Source organism: Eptatretus burgeri, chromosome 3 (assembly GCF_056783735.1).
Source record: "Eptatretus burgeri isolate ZD-2024b chromosome 3, Ebu_testis_v1, whole genome shotgun sequence".
In the NCBI taxonomy this organism is placed as follows: domain Eukaryota; kingdom Metazoa; phylum Chordata; class Myxini; order Myxiniformes; family Myxinidae; genus Eptatretus; species Eptatretus burgeri.
This window is the reverse complement of record NC_140963.1, coordinates 34,343,924-34,356,453: the sequence shown is the minus strand read 5'-3', so window position 1 is coordinate 34,356,453 and position 12,530 is coordinate 34,343,924. Positions and strand designations below refer to the sequence as shown.

The window sequence follows — 12,530 nt, the reverse complement described above, 5'->3', positions numbered from 1 at the left end:
ACACACACACACACACACACACACACACACACACACACACACACACACACACACACACACACACACACACACACACACACACACACACACACACACACACACACACATTTCAATCCTTTTTTTTTGTACACGGCTTCTTCCCAATTCCATGTCTTGGTGATGAATGACGTCATCGCCGGGTGCCGAAGGGAGTACTCTGTTTTTTGTTTTCTTGGTTATTATCTTGCCAAAACGAAGTTTTTGCAAGATATGTTAGTCAGCTTGTATGTTTTTTTTTGTTTGTTTGTCTGTAATCACGTATAAAAAATTCTGCAGAGCACATTTATCATTGGAAATTTTTGTAACTTCGCATATCAGAGGCCTATAGAGGTCCCTTTCAGCGCATAAAATTTTGAAGGTCAAGGTCAAAGGTCAAGGTCACTTTGTCGCAAATCAGGGGAGTCGACAAAACCCTTATTTTTTGAGTAATTTTGATCGGATCGTCTTCAAACTTCATGGGAATTTAGTTCATGGTCTGCCGCTCAGCTGATTAATTTTTGGTGGCGATTGGCCTTGACCTTCATGGTTAACGCCTCAGGTCAAACATATTTGACCCCAAGGTCAAATTTTCAAGTTTTAGGAACCATATCGTGTAGTACCTCAAATTGAACACCTCGATGAGTGCTTTCTAGATATGTCAAGCTTGAGACATTATGACGTCATTTGGTGACATTATGAGGCAAACGCATATTTTTCATGGTTACTCTGTAGAACGATTCTCATTGGAATCTCTCGTTGGCAGATATTCCTCAAGGAGTCGCTCCTGGTGGATAGCAGCTCTGTTCACCTCAGTGTGACCTTAAAGAAGTCACACCTGGTCACCTTTTGGCAAGATACGGGTCACCCTGTGGGTGACATTGGTTTATTTTCTTGTTTTCTTTCTTGCTTTCTTGTTTGTCTGGGTGATATTATTGCGGGGCCGGGTATTGGTGATGAGCATGACCGCTAGATGGAGCTGCAGAGTCGGCTCGACCGATCGTCCGGAATTTAGATCCTACCTTTTCGGAAAAGTACGGGTCCCTCTCGGACCGTTAAGGGTCAATATTTCTACCACGTGGTACAAGGTTATTCGCCGATTTTCAAAATACCTGGAGACCATGTGGCGATTTACCGAGTCTCCACACCATCGACGGCACCCGTACGGAATGAGCCACTTAGCGTACTCGAACCGTGTGCGACCCGAGCGGACGGTCACTAAAGTCCCGTCGGTCCAGATGTCCCCTTACGGCGGCACAACAGCCTTGCTAATTTCCACAACACGCAGCACGCTAAGTCAATAAAGGAAAGGACGAGGACGAGCTGAAACATTCAACAATAGGATATTAATTTACAATAGGGAAATGAGGGGGGCATGTAAGGGCAGAGAGAGTTATCACGACTATTGATAAATGCAGTCAATGTACAAGGCACTTAATCTATCTCTGTGTCATAAGAGGCGACCAGCGTTGCATCAGGAAGGGCATCCGGCATAAAACCTGTGTCAAATCAGTATGCGGATCATAACGGATGATCCGCTATGGCGACCCCTGATGGGAGCGGCCGAAAGAAGAAGAAGAAGCAGAAGAAGTACAAGGCACTTAACAATTGCTACTTAAAGAGGGGCCCACACACAGAAACGGACCCCAATGGTCTTTATTGAAGGCCTCCAGCTCGAGGACAGGTGAGCTCGAGACCAGAGCCTGCACTTGGACCTGTCCACCTCATGTGGTCTTCGATGATCCGGCTCGACGGGACTCAAACCCGCAACACGATGCCACTCCAAGCACCAGGGACGGAGTAAAAGCGTCGGACACCAGGAGGACGAGCTGAGCACCATCAAGCCAGACCACACCAAATAAGTCGATCTCCGGAACCTCGAACCCGATCACTGCCAAGCCGACCAGACCAGATGAGTCGATCTCTGGCACCTCGAACCCGATCACTGCCAAGCTGACCAGACCAGACGAGTCAATCTCCGGCACATCAAACCTGATTGCCCAACCCTGACGCTGGTGCTCACCCTGACATTCACCCCTGATGCTCACCCTGCCGTTCACACCTGACGCTCACCCTGCGTTCACACTGATGCCCCCCCCCCTTTCCAAGGCCCTGGCGTTTCTTATATTGCATTTCTCCTGCGGGAGGGGGTATCGTGGGAAGGATCACCGTCTGAGATGTCTCACCTCCCATTGGTCCGGGGTTCGTGACAAAGTCGTTGTCCGTGGTGTTTCACGCCTCCCATTGGTTGAGGGTTCGTGAGAAAGTCGATGTCTGTGGTGTCTCACGCCTCCCATTTGTCGAGGGTTCATGAGAAAGTCGATGTCTGTGGTGTCTCAAGCCTCCCATTGGTCGAGGGTTCATGAGAAAGTCGATGTCTGTGGTGTTTCACGCCTCCCATTTGTCGAGGGTTCGTGAGAAAGTCGATGTCTGTGGTGTCTCACGCCTCCCATTTGTCGAGGGTTCATGAGAAAGTCGATGTCTGTGGTGTCTCACGCCTCCCATTTGTCGAGGGTTCATGAGAAAGTCGATGTCTGTGGTGTCTCACGCCTCCCATTTGTCGAGGGTTCGTGAGAAAGTCGATGTCTGTGGTGTCTCACGCCTCCCATTTGTCGAGGGTTCATGAGAAAGTCGATGTCTGTGGTGTCTCAAGCCTCCCATTTGTCGAGGGTTCGTGAGAAAGTCGATGTCTGTGGTGTCTCACGCCTCCCATTGGTCGAGGGTTCGTGAGAAAGTCGATGTCTGTGGTGTTTCACGCCTCCCATTGGTCGAGGGTTCGTGAGAAAGTCGATGTCTGTGGTGTCTCACGCCTCCCATTTGTCGAGGGTTCGTGAGAAAGTCGATGTCTGTGGTGTCTCAAGCCTCCCATTTGTCGAGGGTTCGTGAGAAAGTCGATGTCTGTGGTGTTTCACGCCTCCCATTTGTCGAGGGTTCGTGAGAAAGTCGATGTCTGTGGTGTTTCACGCCTCCCATTGGTCGAGGGTTCGTGAGAAAGTCGATGTCTGTGGTGTCTCACGCCTCCCATTGGTCGAGGGTTCGTGAGAAAGTCGATGTCTGTGGTGTCTCACGCCTCCCATTTGTCGAGGGTTCGTGAGAAAGTCGATGTCTGTGGTGTCTCAAGCCTCCCATTGGTCGAGGGTTCGTGAGAAAGTCGATGTCTGTGGTGTCTCACGCCTCCCATTGGTCGAGGGTTCGTGAGAAAGTCGATGTCTGTGGTGTTTCACGCCTCCCATTGGTCGAGGGTTCGTGAGAAAGTCGATGTCTGTGGTGTCTCACGCCTCCCATTGGTCGAGGGTTCGTGAGAAAGTCGATGTCTGTGGTGTCTCAAGCCTCCCATTTGTCGAGGGTTCGTGAGAAAGTCGATGTCTGTGGTGTTTCACGCCTCCCATTGGTCGAGGGTTCGTGAGAAAGTCGATGTCTGTGGTGTTTCACGCCTCCCATTGGTCGAGGGTTCGTGAGAAAGTCGATGTCTGTGGTGTCTCACGCCTCCCATTTGTCGAGGGTTCGTGAGAAAGTCGATGTCTGTGGTGTTTCACGCCTCCCATTGGTCGAGGGTTCGTGAGAAAGTCGATGTCTGTGGTGTTTCACGCCTCCCATTGGTCGGGGGGAACATTCCATCTCTCCGGGGCGGAGTCGGACCTCTGGTGGCCGAGGAAACTCCGCCCACGTACGTGGTCGAACGCAGGAAGACAATGGCGTCGGTGTGAGGAAGCGAGGTGAAGGTGTGTTGTTGTTATAAGGGGTGTAAAAATCCTATCTATAAAATAACTTCGCAGCGCACGTACATTTAATTCCATTAGACATAGGGGAAAGGGAGCTATCTATCCACATTTACTTATCGAAATAACTGATCTATAGGGACTCTGACTGTTGTGTGCAATAAGCTTCCAAATCCGTAACAATATCTCAGCCATCCTTTGAGCTAGGAAGCTGACATTTGGGGACAAAAGATGTGCTTTGGCAAAAACAGTATATTTTATTTTTTTGATTCATCAATTAATTAATTAATTAATTATTATCGTTTATTAATTCCTTATGTATTTTCTTTCTCATCTGGGCAATATCTCAGGCACTTTTTGAGCTGTGAAGCTGAGAGGACATGACACTGATCAAGTGATTTGGTTATTTAAGGGTATTTTTGATTTATTGATTAAAAAAAATTAATCAATGAATTATTTAATTTTTTTGAATGATGACTTAATTTTTTAAAAGTAACAGATTCGGATGAAACACTGGTGGTTTAGCCAATTGTCAAATTAGCCAATTGATTAAGAAATTAATTATTTTACGATTATTATAATTTTTTTAAATGACGCAATTCATCGATTAATCAATCAATTATAATTGTACACCGCTCCTTCCCAATTCCGTCTCTATATGCTGCATGGTGACATCATCAACAACGAAGGCACCTGGCAAAGTCACGTGCTGGAGAATTTGTTATTCCCCTGCACTCGCAAAGCGAAAATCAGGGTTGAATGATTGGTTACGTCCATGTGCGTATGGACGTGCGTGCCTATGTATGTCTGAATTTTCAAAATTCATTTTCTCAATAACAGTTAGTCTGATTGACACAAAGTTTTCCAAATAGGTGCAACTCCTTTTGTAGAATTTTTTTAGTCGTAATTATGACATCATAGGTCACGTGGTTCAGGCGAGATCTTGGAAAAAAACAAAAAACTTTGCACCTCCATAGTTCCGAAACCACTCCATGGAAAACAAATTACACATGGCTCATTGTCAAGTACTACCCATGGGAAATAAGATGTGTTAATGATGTCATCGCTTTCTTCATTATGACATCAATTTGACAAGTACAACGCTTGGTTCGATAAGTGATGAAAATTTCTTTCTTTGCAACCGTTAGTCCAATTGACACGAAATTTTAACCATAGGTGTGTCTCCTCCTGAATGAATATAAAATAATTATGATGTCATATGTCACATGGTACAGGCGCCATCTTGGAAAACCCAAAAAACTTTGCACCTCTATATCTCCGAAACCGCTCCATGGAAAAAATTGAAACATGCCTCATTGTCAAGTACTCCTCATGGGGAATAAGGTATGTTAATGATGATGTCATCATTGCCTTCAATATGACGTCATAATTAGACAAGTGCAACGCTGATTCGGTCAGTATGAAAAAATATTCTCTGCAATTGTTGAAACGGCTAACCGATCAATGCAAAAACTTTAGCTAATTGATCAACTACCCATGGGAAATATATAATTGATAAAAGTGACATCATCAGTCACTGGTCTGGCACCATATTGGATCAAAGAAAAAAACATAGGGGTTGGCTTGCACCAAGTCCTTCTCAAGGCTGCGCAGGCTATGAATACCATATAGTTATTTATTTCTTTGTCATGAGGGTAATGTCCTTTGAATGCACCTGTACTTGCATTTAAATTTTTTTCCAGGTTTCATCAACTTCTGTCATCATTTATTCAAGGTTTGGATGACCATCAGACTTCCACAGATACAATCCCCACTCTCTACTCAATCACAGATCTGCTTCAGCTGATCAACATGGGCACAACAAATAGTACCCCTGTTTAGGTCACGGAGAGTACAATTAACAGATGTCATCTTGACAACTTTTAAAGATCCCACTCATCGAATCATAAACTTTGCCATAAAATTATTTGTTGTGTCAGATTGGGAAATGTTCTTCAACATCACATCACAGATTGGCCTGTTTGGCTTGTTGTGCAATCTCTTCTGGGCTGCAATGGCCTTGTCTGCCCCAGTCTGTACAGCAGCTTACAGTCTAGTTCTACTTTTAAAATTCAGATTAAAACCCAACATAAGCTGCATATGTGCAATCTTAGTAGTGTCATGGCAAACACAATTCATATCAGTGCATATGCAAATTCAGAAACGTGAATATCTCCATGACCTGTGATCAGTGCCCATGTATGCTTGGATCATACCTTTCAAATATATATTCACACGTTCTACCCAATTAGCTCGTAGATGATGTGGCAAAATGAACGTCTGTTCACCATTCCATTCCTTTGAAGTGAATTGTGGTCTGTTATTGGTGACCAATCTTTGAGGGAGACCATAGCTACAGAAGATCTTGTGTACAAATACTGAAGCAATGACCTGACCAGAAGATGAATTGAGAGGGAACACCAGTAAATTTGGAAAAAAGGTCAATGATCACAAGAAGATAGACATGGCTGGCATAACTCTGGAGAAAAGTCTCATTAGATCTGCAGACAGAACCTCCAGAGATTGCTCAGATATCGAAGACTGCATGTTACCAAAAGGATATTTGTACACCGGTTTCATCGCTTGACAAATAGTACAACTCATGAAAGAGCTGCGAATGTCGGTCCACATCGGAGGCCACTATAAATTATTCTCAGCAATACGACTGGGGGTTTTCCAGGAACCTTAGTGACCTGCAGTAGGTTTACAATTGTGTTTGTGTAGCACAGTTGGCCTCAGTGATGCTGGAACAACGGTAGCTCGATAGTTACCAACCTTGCGGTATAAATTTGAATCCTGAATAATATGCAGTTTTGATTCAGATGAGAGATTTCTACTTGTTTCAAGATTATCTTTTCCAGACATGAATCTTATCAATGGTCCAAAAAAACTCGGCATTGCGTTGATGATTCTCCAAATTCTCCAAACTCAACTGCAAACTCAACCAAACTCAAATTCTCCAAAATCAATCCACAGCAAAAGGTAAAACTTTGGGCCTAGAATTTGACGAACAATGGGTACATTCATACTCTTCGATGCAGGGTAATTCACAACGAGGTATATCTAAACAAAAAAGGTGATACCATTTATCACACACATTACACTACTGAATCCATTCCACCATTATTGAGAAAGGGGAATCCAGAATGCGACCGTGACCTACAGCACACAGATTGTCAGTCTCTGCAGCAAGCTGTGGTACTGGCTTTGGATCAGGCTTGTGTACAATCCCTTGTGATGACAACAAAACATTCTTGGCTTCTGACTGCACTTCAGACGTTCCTACAACAGCCACTGGTATAGACTGAGATGGAAGTGATGATGACGTCACAACCATTGGAACAGGCCGTGGAGAAGGCAATTTTGGAGCATGTCCCACAGGAGAAGGATTTCGGGGTAGTTATAGATACACGGGTTAAGTACACAGGACAGTGCCAGGCAACTACAGATAAAGAAAACAGGGTTTTCGGATGTATTCATAGGGGGATCAATTATATATATATATATATATATATATATATATATATATATATATATATATATATATATATATATATATCAAAAGAGGTAGTTATAACATTGCATAGGAATGTAGTGAGGCCACATCGAGAATATTGTGTGCAGTTTTGGTCACAACTCAGGAAGGACATAGCTCCCATAGAGAGGGTTCAGCACTGGGCAACTAGATTGATTCTGGGCCGAGCTGGACCCAGCTATCAGGAGTGGCTGACAGAGGTCAAGTCAGGTATGGGAGCATGCGCCAGAACAGCGCGTCACTGCGTCCATTTTCTGCCGGTACTCCAGGGGCCTCAGTCTGCCCATCCCCCAGGCAGATGCCTGGCCCATCCCCATCTCCTTGAGATGCCGATCAACCTGCTGCAACCACAAGGCACGCGATCAGCTCATTGGCCTCCTCCCCTGACAGGCTCCTTCGCTGAGAGAATCTGACGAGCAGGATTAGCATCAGGAAAATGAGCTACATGTCCATACAGCCGCAGCTGACGCTCACGGACTATGCAGGTGACAAATCTCATTTGAGTCTCTCTCAGCAACCACTCGTTAGACGCAAAGTCTGACCAGCGATAGTCAAGGATTCTCCGAAGAGACCTGGTAGCAAAATAATTAAATCTCCATCTCAGATCCCTGGTCAGAGTCCAAGTCTCACATCCATAGAGCAAGACTGGAAGCATCAAGGATCTGAAGACTCGGACTTTCATCCTCCCGCACAGGTACCGGCAGTGCCACACCCCATGATCCAGTGAATCCATGACTCCCCAAGCCTGGCTCAGACGTCTGTTGATCTCTGGCTCACAGCCAACAGAGAGACATGAATATCACTGCCAGGGTAAGTGAATGTCTCTGTGACCTCAACATCCTTGCGACAAACAGATACAGTAAGCTTTTTGGTGTAAGCTGAAGGAGACAGGGCTTTTTCCATTATTAAGGAGGTGGTTACGAGGGGATATGATCGAGATGTTTAAGATAATGAAGAATCCAGACAAAATAAGTGCAGAAGAATTACTTAGGACACTAGACAGTGATAGGACCAGGAGCCATAGCTTGAGAGTAGTAAAGAGGAGAGTTCAGCTGGTGGTAAGTTGAGGGTCTTTAACTCAGAGAGTAGGTAATGCATGGAATGGTCCTTTTGGAAAGGTGGTGGCAGCAGAAGCAAGAGATAATAATAGAATCACAGCTCGTCATTGCTCTTAAAATATGTTTGTGCTCAAAATCATTGTATTCTGAAGAAAGGAAGAAAGAAAAAAATTAAATAAATAACCAGAACGTAAGAACACATCTTGTACAAGTATTTATTCTGAAATATTCGCAAGTATCTATTTAATACTATTCATTTAACACTAATCAAGGAAACTAAATCTAATGAACATTCAAAACTAGTGGAATAAAGATCCGATTGGTGGAAGAAAATAGTGAAAAGGTATCACATTTGATAATCTGCTTAAGTGTGGTACATGGAGTGTGGTATGGAGTGGTACATGGAGCACGACAAGAGTTTTAAACTGATGCATCATCTGTGATGTGCATCTTCTGCCTTTGAGAGCGTTGTACAAACATTTTCTCTGTCCGTATTCATCGATATTGCTTTGTGATATATTCTTGGTATTCTTCCATTTTTAAATCCTGAGATTGTCACCTACTACAACACAAAAAGTGGTGTCAATTGTATGGACTAAATGGTTCACAACTACTGCAAACGGTAAACCAGTAGGTGGACTATGGCCATGTGGTACAATATTGTAGATGTGGCTTGCCTGAATTCATATGTCCTGCTCACAGTACAGCATCCAGAATTGGGCCAAGGTGTTACATATAAGCGACGTGTGTTCCTCAGGGAAGTTGTGCTTGACTTGGTATTGCCCCACAAGCAAAACAGGGCAGAAGGTATGATGCGGCTCCCAAGTAACGTCACTGCTCCAATGGGGATTTTTGGTGTAAGCTAACAAGGAGGGTCCACATGTGGCCAAGATTAGGGTCCACTGGAAAAGAAGCAGTATTTTTGTTGCCCTTGCAGCAACGATCGTAAAGGTAGAACGACTTGCGATGAGTGTGCTGAGTATGTTTGTAAGGAGCACAGCTGTGTCAGGTCAGGTCAGGTATGGGAGCATGTGCTTGAGCAGCGTGTTGCCGCGTCCACTTTTCGGCGGTACTCCAGGGGCCTCTGTCTGGCCATCCCCCAGGCAGATGCCGGGCCCATCCCCATCTCCTTGAGATGCTGGTCAACCTGCTGCAACCATGAGGCACATGGTCGGCCCATTGGCCTCTTTTTACTCATGAGGCTCCCTCGTTGAGAGAATCTAGTGAGCAGGATCAGCATCAGAAAAACGAGCTACATGTCCAAACAGCCGCAGCTGTCACTCACGGACTATGCAGGAAACAAATCTCATCTGAGTCTCTCTCAGCAACCGCTTGTTGGACACAAAGTCCGACCAGCGATAGCCAAGGATTCTCCAAAGAGACCTGGTGCTGAAGGAGTTAAGTCTGCATCTCAGATCCTTGGTTAGATTCCAAGTCTCACATCCGTAGAGCAAGACTGGAAGCAGCAAGGACCTGAAAACTCGGACTTTCGTCCTCTTGCATTGGTACCGACAGCGCTTCACTGCATAATCCAGTGAATCCATGACTTCCAGGCCTGACACAGACGCCTATTGACCTCTGGCTCACAGTCAGTGGAGACATGAATACCACTGCCAAGGTAAGTAAATCTCTCCGTGACCTCAACATTCTCACCACAAACAGGTACAGACAAGATAGCAACATCCAAGATGTCATTGAAAGCCTGGATCTTAGTTTTGACCCAGGAAACCCAAAATCCCAGTGGCTCCAACTCCTCATTCAGCACCTCGAGGGCCCCCATAAGGATATCCAGCATCTCAGCAAAGATGACTGCATCATCTGCGAAATCAAGGTTAGAGATCTTGACATTCCCAAATGATGCACCACAGCTTGATCTCTCTGACATCCTCCCTAGAATCCAGTCCATACACATGCTGAAAAGTTTGGGGGGTCAGAACACACCCCCTGACTTACTCCAGTAACATTGCGCCAACAATATGTCACACTTATCTAAACAAATGCTGGAAATAACTATCGTTATACTAAACAGTTTTATTAACCCCTCAAGATCATTCCCACAACACTATTATTTTCTTTTTGGTGACTTATTTCACTGAGAAACCTGAGCAGTCTCAACAGATAGTGATTATATTACTATCAATGGATATTCCTAGCAAATTCCCCAAATATTCCACGCTCAGTTGGGAACAAATTCCCTTATAACAGCCTGGTGGAACTGGGTTACCTGCCAGCACACAAACTCAGCGTTGTGTCCCGTGACTATGTAGATGCTAATCCTACTTTGGGCACAAGAGGGCGTTCAAGGATGGAATTGGGATTCGGGAAAAGAAGAACAGTATAAGGATGATAGGGTATTTCTGTTCTGTTCTCTTCTGCCTTATCATGGATGACTCTCACTCCATTCAGTTTTGTGTTTTTCATACATCATTTATTCCATGTTAATATAGATATCTGGGTATGAACTTGTTTCCTTATTACCTCTGCACCGAAGGTGGATGGAGATTATGTTTTCACCCCCATCTGTTTGTTTGTGTGTTTGTCTGTGAGCAGGATATCTCAAAAAGTTGTGGATGGATTATGACTCAGCAACAAACTAGAACAGGTCTGTTCCAATTTCACTCCAAGGTAGATTCGGTGTCTGGTAGATATGGTTTCAGGGGCTTAGCAAGCAGGTGATATTGATAATCTGCACACTTGGAACAGTTCTGAACAGTTTGCTCTTTGTCAACATTCATGGAGGACCATTACAGAACCTCCCTAGCTCGTTGATTACACTTGACTATTCCAAGATGCGATTTGTGAATCAGCCTCAGCATCCAGGGCCTCAGAGTAGGAGGAACGACGATTCGCATGCCTTTGTACATTATATGATGCCATCCGAAAGCGGAAGTCCACTCCGGGAATCTCAGCATGGTCGAAGACCGAGTGATACATGTTGCCCGGCGTCTGGCCACCTGTCACGAATTGTGCACTGGAACTGAGTGAGTTCTGACTGAGTAGCTTTTTGAAGATCAGAATACCTCTTGTCAGAGACAGATAGAAAGTCCAACATTGAAATGTGCTCCAAGTTGTCCAGTTCCGAATGAGTGTCCCGCAGGTAGGCTGTCGAAAAGGTGTCTGGAAGCTGCATATTCTCCCCTCATGTGCACTGAATGTTGAGATCACACTATTGCAGTCGAAGTAGCACGCTCCGCAGTCTCATCGGTGCGGACAGCAGCGGCTTCTCGGCGATCATTTGCAGAGTCTTATGATCATTGTAGATTGTGACTGGTTTCCCAAATATATAACGATGAAACTTCTTGCAGGCATGGACTATGGAAAGCATCTTTTTCTCCATTTGTACAGACCGTGTCTCCTTCTACATGAGAGTCCTGGAGTTGTATGCGACGGGTCGGTTGTCCTGCACGAGAACTTTACCAAGTCCACTTTGGCTAGCATCACAGTGAGTCTCGACTGGTTTGTTGACATCGTAGTATGCAAGAACAGGGGGACGACAGCAAAGTTCATTTAGTCTCTCAAATGTTCTGGCTTCAGCCGATGTTCTGGAGCTAACTCGTTACTCAACCGAGGGATGAACTTTGACAAAAAAAAAAAACAGCCTCTAACAGCCATTTTTCCCTGCTGAGCTGTTGAGGTTAGCTTTTTGCGGGCTCCATGCAAGCATGGTTCCTTCTTGAGGCAATGTTTTAGGGCTGGATGCCCTTCCTGACGCCAACCCTGGTCACCTCTTGCAACACACAGGGATATGGTACACCTATTCTAACCGGGGCATACACCGGGACCAGTACACTGGTACTCATTTCACCGACCTCAGAAGGATGACAGGTTGAGTCAACCTCCTGGTGTTAATTCAGTGGCCAACGGGGCTCGAACTCAGGACCTGAGGATCCCAAGCCAGCCACCCTAACCACGAAGCCAACACCAGGCTCGACGAACTTTGATAAATCCGACGAAACATCTCACCGATTCCTTATCGGTTGGAGTCGGCATACTTTGAAATGCCTCCACTTTGGACGGAGCAGGTGACAATCCATCAGCAGACAGTATATGTCCTACACACCGTACCCCTGACTGGCGGATTCTACACTTCTGCAGATTCAACTTCAGATTGTAGTTTGGTGCTCTTTCGACGACTTGCTTCAGGATTTGATCATGCAGCTCCATGTGTGGACCAGCTCCAAGCATAGTCCAGGATCGTGAATG

The 12,530-nt window shown here is 45.2% G+C and overlaps 1 protein-coding gene across 1 annotated transcript in view; it reads left to right on the top strand.

Moving 5' to 3' along the window:
• Positions 1 to 3,716: 3,716 nt before the first annotated feature.
• The window catches only part of LOC147029654 (rho GTPase-activating protein 15-like), a 223,255-nt gene continuing 214,441 nt past the window's right edge, over positions 3,717 to 12,530 (top strand). The window contains exon 1 of the mRNA XM_085872866.1: positions 3,717 to 3,737. The gene's annotated coding sequence lies outside the window, so the exon portion shown is untranslated. The remainder of the gene's footprint in view (positions 3,738 to 12,530) is intronic.